Consider the following 7,023-nt stretch of genomic DNA (forward strand, 5'->3'; position numbering starts at 1 on the left):
CAGGCACTGGTTGCTGAGCCCTCTGCCCAGTAAGGAGGCTGGCTGATGAGTAAAGTGCCCTCGACAGTGTTCATCCTGGAGAAGTTAAGGAATGCAACCGGAAGTTTTTGCCAGGCTGTGTTTCCCTTCCAACTGGGAGACGCTCCAACTGTTCTGGATGTGTGAAGAGGAGGCACTGGGTGACTGGGGGCAGGTGTGCTGAAGGTTATGGCCTATTGGACTGTTACCCTGAAGAGTGCTAACCCTTGTGCTTCAAACTAGCCTGCAGAGACATTCGTATGTGGAATGGTGTGAGTGGGTGTGAAACAAGTAAAAAAAAAGTCAGCTACAATCGCATGACAAAAACTCTTGACTCTTATTTATGAGTGTCCATGCAAGTAAAAAGAGATGGTTCCCTGAACCTTTCATTATGATTGTTAGCTTGACTGTTTACACACACACACACACACACACACACACACCCTGCTAGCCTGATTGACTGGTTACAGGAATGGAGGAGGCACATGGTGAAGGAGGTGTTGCATGCGCCACCTTAGTGGCGTCCACATTGCTGCATTCTGTGTCAGTTGTAGCTTCTGAATACTCTTCAAGGGTAGCCCCATGTAGACTGCATTGCAGTAATCCAAATGGTAAGCGACCAGGGAACTGAGAGCTCATAAACTCATATGCAGAAGGAGCCTGCATAATTTGCATTAAGTGGGCAGAACTCTGCTTAATCCTGATGCCCAACCTGAAATGGTCACAGAGGGACAGAGCATGCCTGATGCAGCCTACAGTGACTAATAGCAATTGGGCAGATGCCATCTCCAGACTACACCATCAATCGCATCATTGACTAAGCCAGTAGATTTTGAAACTGTTTGACCCAATTACCTCTTTGCCCGTCTCAATGCACACAAAAAAGCCAGACAGTTTTATGCAATTATCTCAGAAGTGACAGTTCCCAACTGGATCCTTGGCTCACAAACAAGCAATTACTATACACATTGCTCCATCACTCCAGTATATGCCCCCAAAATAGCTTCAGACTAACCTTTCAGAGCTTGATGCCAGAGGCTAAGTGGGAATTGTGGGGTTGAAATTCAAAGGATCTGGAGGGCACCAGCTTAAGGAGGGCTGCCATAAAAGTTATGTCCGTGCATTTTTCTTTAGCATATGCACATTTAGGGGTCTATTCATAAATTTAAAAAGGTAAATGTTGGAAGCAAAGTCAATGAGGAAGCCGGTAGGGAAGATTGCAAGCTGCTCCAGTGAGTTGACTCACAGCAACCCCCGCTCCATAGTTCACACCTGCCCTCCATACCTTCCATAGGGCTTCCACTGACATACTCCAGGCTCCCTACCACCAATCTACTTCCTAGTGGCCGCCTGCAGCAGCCCCGTTACAACACTCATATACCCCCTGCACTCCTTCCTTGGAACTCCTGTCTGTTCTTGACATTGCTGTCACTCGTGTGAGATTGTGCTTGACAGCACTTAGCCATAGCAGTCCTGATCCCAATTGGCATCATAACCTAAGGACTACCTTAAGCTTAAGACTACATTCTTCTGTGATACACTTGAAAGTGGATCTCAATGAATCCACTAAGACTTAACAGTTAAGTTCTCTGGGCACACAATTTGTTCAGATTTTACTACACCTCAAAAAAAAAAATATCGGAATGGAACATGATTCCCTGATCCACTGTTGACCTTTTCACTGCTTCATCAATGAATTCACAAAATTTGGGAGAAAAAAACCCTGGCCCAGTGTTTAATCCTCAACTTAAATGGCCACAATTACAACCAGAATTTCTGTTGCTAAGCAAGGAAGTTGTTACATGAGCCACACCTGATTTTACCACCTTTTTGTCATGCTTGTTAAGCAAATCACTGCAATTGTTAACCAAATTATATGGTGGTTAAGCAAATCCAACCTCCTTCCCCCCCCCATTGACTTTGCTTGTCAGAAGCCAGCTGGGAAAGCTGCAAATGGCAATCACGTGACCCCAGGATGCTACAGCCATCATAAATGCATGCCCATTGCCAAGCACCTGAATTTTGATTAGTGTGATCAAGGGGGATGCTACAATAGGAATTGCAAGAGGTCATAGTTCACTTTTTTCAGGGCTGTTGCAATTCTGAAAGGTTGCTAAATGAATGGTGGTGAGTCAAGGAATACCTGTATTTCATCAGCAAAGGATGGGACTATTTCTCTGCAAAATAGCCTAGTTTTTCCCTGTACTGTGATGATGTTGAGACTTCGGAAAAAGTGCAAAGAAGAGCAACTATCATGATTAACAGCCTGGAGGCTAAAATATATGAAGAACAGTTGCAAGAATTGAGTAGGGCTAGTCTAGAGAAAAGAAGGAGTAGTGGGGGACAGGATAGCAGTATTCCAGTATTTGAGGGGCTGCCACAAAGAGGAGGGGGTCAACTTATTTTCCAAAGCACCAGAAGGCAAGATGAGAAGCAATGGATGGAAACTGATCAAAGAGAGAAGCAACCTGGAACTAAGGAGAAACTTCCTGACAGTGAGAACAATTAACCAGTGAAACAGATTGCCTTCAGAGTTTGTGGGTGGTTCATCACTGGAGGTTTTTATGAAAAGACTAGAAGCTATCAGTCTGAAACAGGTATATAGTCTCCTGCTTGAGCAGTGGGTTGGACCTCCAAGGTCCTTTCCACTCTATTTTGATTGCTTGATTGATTGAACTTCTAAAAAATGTGCCTGGAGATTGGCAACTGGTGAAAAGAAGGGTGGGCCCTTCCTGCCAGAGCAATGCAAGTCAGTTGAGTAGAGGTGTTTGTCTACAGTGAAATGATGTACCCAGCAAACCACAGAGCATTGTTTGAGCTTGCACAAGTCAAAAAGACTATTCTCAGTGCTTAGCAGAAAAAGAAGGGACTGGATGCCACCTTATGGTTTAGTGGCCCACATTTGCACTGGAACAAGCTGGTCATGTGGATCAGCCCCTAATTAAGTTGAAATTAATATTAGAGGAACTCAGGGTTATTTTATGAGAAAAGTGGATGGTATTCAAAAATAATGCTGCTTCTAGTCTGTAGGTGCCAACCTTCTGCTTGGATTGCATCCACTTTCACCTCACTTTACTCATGCCATGTTCAGAGGACTAATCACAACTTATTCATGTGATCTTCAGGCCAAGACAGGTTTGTTCAGCCATGAAATAACTGATGACAGGACATTCATCATGTCAATGACACACTGCCCCAAGGCATGTTGATCACTAATAGATGTTTTTTTATAGAAATCGATAGGGAGTAAGTCTACTGGTGGTAACAATAACTTTCTCATTGACTTTCTAATGGTATCAAGTTGGGTCCTGAGGGAAGTTAAGAGAAGAAAGATACTTATCCATCAGTTAATTTGTTCTTACGTATCCTTTTAAATTCATATAATTACTACACAGTGTAATTTTCTCAGCAAGACTGTACACCACTGTGTTGATTTCTGTATGGAACCTGCTGGCATCTCCTTATAGTTTGTTGTTTTTGTTAGTCATGATTCAAATGAGATATATTAAAGTTCTTCTGATAGTCTATACAAGACCTGAAGCTTGAACTGAACAAAAATTAAAACAGCCAGATATAATTTTAAAACAGAAACAGATTAATTAAGTAAATCAGCTACTCTGTTGTTAACATGAAGCTCATATCAGTCCACATTTGAGAAGAGGAAAAGTTATTTTAATATATTAAGAATATATTGACTTTAAAATTCTAGGGATTGTTTTTCCCCACTGACCTGTACAAATCAAAATCTTTCTCTGAATTTTAATTTTAACCTTTTGAGGACCCTATGACAGTGCTCCAAAAGAATTTTAGTGCTCATTTAATTATTTTCTTATATACAAAGACAGAGCTGTGCAGCTGTCAATTTACATCAGTCATAAAGAGTTGGGTTAAGCAGCTGTCATACTGCCAATGAGAATATTTTGAATACATCTCATTCAGTGTTATTGGACTGAATAAAATTTTGAAAGTGTCTTTCAATTATTACCATTTCGCAGTTCAAAACTATGTAACTTTACTAATACAACAGACAGAGAGAGAAGGGAGGAAAACAAAAGATTTCATGAGACTTCAGTGTTTAGAACTGTTTAAAGAGCTGGGAATTTAGACTTACACAAGCAAGACATAAAATGAATAGCTTTCAGGGAGTTCCAAATATTAGCAGCTAGAACACACAATAATATTTCCTTTGGGGTAAGTATGTGTGGTAAAGGAATTATCTAGACCTTTTACAAAAAATGAGATGAGATTTCTTAATTAAGTCCAGTTGAACAGCTTCCTTCCTGTAATTGTCCTGCTCAATCATTCTAGTTTGAAGGTCAGAGGGTTATGTCATGGAAAACAAGTCTTGCTTAGCTTAAAGAAAAAAATTTATTACAACATAAATGTTTGTGATTAGAGTGTTTTATAACTTAGGCAAACTCCCAAGAAAGTCCAGTTGCCTTTTCTAACAGTTAAACAGTAATAATTCTTTAAAAGTGCAATTAACACTTAATGCAAGAAAAATACCCTTTCACATTTAATGAAACGAAAAACAAATTTACCATCTTTCAGACCTAAGTTGGTGGAACTTACCTGAAACAAAACTGAGGCAGGCATAATTTAATTTGAGCGTATCTCCCAGTTTTTCCTCCAAGAATACATTAGAGATCCTATTTTATCACAGGAAAGGAGATCAGCCCAGTTTACTGAGAGAGGTATAACTAAGCTTCAATAGTGGCATTAACTTTTTTTTTTTAAAAAAAAAGAGTACTTATTTGCTAAGACCTCACCAAGCACTTTTATCTGATCATCTGGCATGGAAACTTTAGTGCCAGCCCCGCTGAGAAGTCTTTTTCTGTCTTAATTAAGAATGTTGCATAGTGGTGGAATTGCTTTTGACCCAGTTCCCAATAGTTCTCACTCCAGTGTCTTTTGTTAAATGATTTGGCCGGAAGATCCTGGCAGCTGGGGATTGATAGAAGGGAACAATTATTCTCACTTTCACTGCTGCTGGGAATTTGCCATTGTTAATTGTTCTTTGTTAGTTGCACCAGGAGAATTGTTGGGGTGCTCCAGGCAAGATGTTCATGCAACATCCTGATTTCATGTCAGCAGGAACAGGAGAAGCCTACCCAGAAACACACCCTCAGCATGACGCTTGAATGTCTGCAGTTGTTTGAGCTTGTCCAAAATGCATTAGGCTATACAAATAAAAGAACAGTTGCCATAGCATATGGATTTTTAATTCTCGTTTTTGTTTTTTCCAAGTTACTGCAACCTCACACTGAAGATCTGGAATACAGAATGCCTGAGGTTTCACTGTATGAGGGAGTTGATGGTCTGGTGCAGAAGGAAGATGAAAATGGAGATGAAATATTTCATAAGCCCAGTGCCCTCCAGATGGTCTACAATTTCTGTCAGTCTCATTCACTGGAACTTCAGCTTCTAAAACCAAAACAACTAAAACCCTTTGACTTTGTTTTCTAGAGACGTGAAGGAGAGCTTTCATCATGCTCATTGAGCAAGGTCAAATTGAATGTCCTTTACCTGACCTGACGACAGTAGGGTCCTTTCTGTTTGTGATTCAACCACCAAATAACTTGACAAATGCAGTTCAGGATTGCGGATATACAGCCTTTAAATACTGACTCAATAAAATCCTAATTTTTCAAAATGGTTTTGTTGGAAGAAAGGTCTTCATTGTGGTTCATCCAAGCTGGGAATAAACATGGCAACTGCTTTGGGAAGAAGATTGTATTTATTGGAGAGGAGAACCAGACAGGAAGACGTCTGGCAGACGTTGGGCTGAACACATGTAGGGGGTGGGTTTTTATACCCTCTGGAGCCGCTTCCTGTTCCTGTTTGAGGCTATTTCCTGTGTCATGAACTTTTGACCTGAGTCTGAGTGTGCCTTTCTGGTATTCTGATGGGTTAATCCTATTATGTCCAAAGGTCATGTCCTGCTTCCCTGGGGCTGGGGTATGTAGATTTTAGGTGTCTTTGTCTCCTTAGTCTCCCAGCTGGGTGCCTGCAACCTTCCTGGATTTACGTACATCTGCATTTGTGCAGAACTGCTTGGGGGAGGGAGACCTGGGGCTAACAAGAAAAACTGGGCATGCTTTCCTGCCTCTTTAAGATCCTTTTGAGGAAATATATTTTTCTGCCCTTTTAATATTTCTTTCTCTGGGGGGCTGACTTCCCACAGTTTGCAATAGAATATGACAGGCAGTACAAGTATTAAATCACACAAATAAATAAGAATTACACTTCTTTGACATCAGCTGAAAAGAAGCCTAAATATATAGACACGATATAATAAATAAATACTTGTTCTGAATATGGAATAACTTAGCTTCTACTTCCACTGGCCTTTAAACAACTTCACTTGTCACAGCACTTCAGCCATGGCATAAATATTCCCAAGAACTTTTCAGGCTGCCCACGAGTCCTATTACTTTAAAGATCTCAGGGTATAATCTTTGGTTATAGGAGGGGAAAATTCTAGTCATTAGTAGGGCAAGGAACACCTACATTCAAGCAATGTTATCTGAGCACAATTTGGTTTCATATTCTGTGCAATATTGCTGCCCTTTTGTTATATGCATGCTGGTAGGGGACACAGTGACAAAAGAAGACAGAATAGCCCGGCCTTGGTCTTCATTAAACATCCCTTTCATTCTAATTAGGTGTTTACCTCACTGACCCAGCAGAAAAGCAAATGACTGAAAGAGCTGTTATCAAGCTGCCATTGGACTATCGGGCCTCTTGCTTTTCCTTTGTCTCTTTTCTTGGAAAATAAAATCCCCTTGAAAAGCAAATTTAAAACAGTTTGTGCTTGCCTTTAAGCATTCTGGTATATAACGGTGGGGAATGTTTGCATGCCCCCAATCCAGTCAGTTTTATGAAGATTATTCTTCCTCTATTGCTCCTGGGCCCTCCCTCCCTTCCCTCATATTTATGACCACATATATGCCAATTAAAATAAACATTTTCAACCTAAATAAAAAATGCAAATCATAATTAAAA

This window comes from Vipera berus (genome assembly GCF_964194415.1).
Source record: "Vipera berus genome assembly, chromosome: 3".
NCBI lineage: Eukaryota > Metazoa > Chordata > Lepidosauria > Squamata > Viperidae > Vipera > Vipera berus.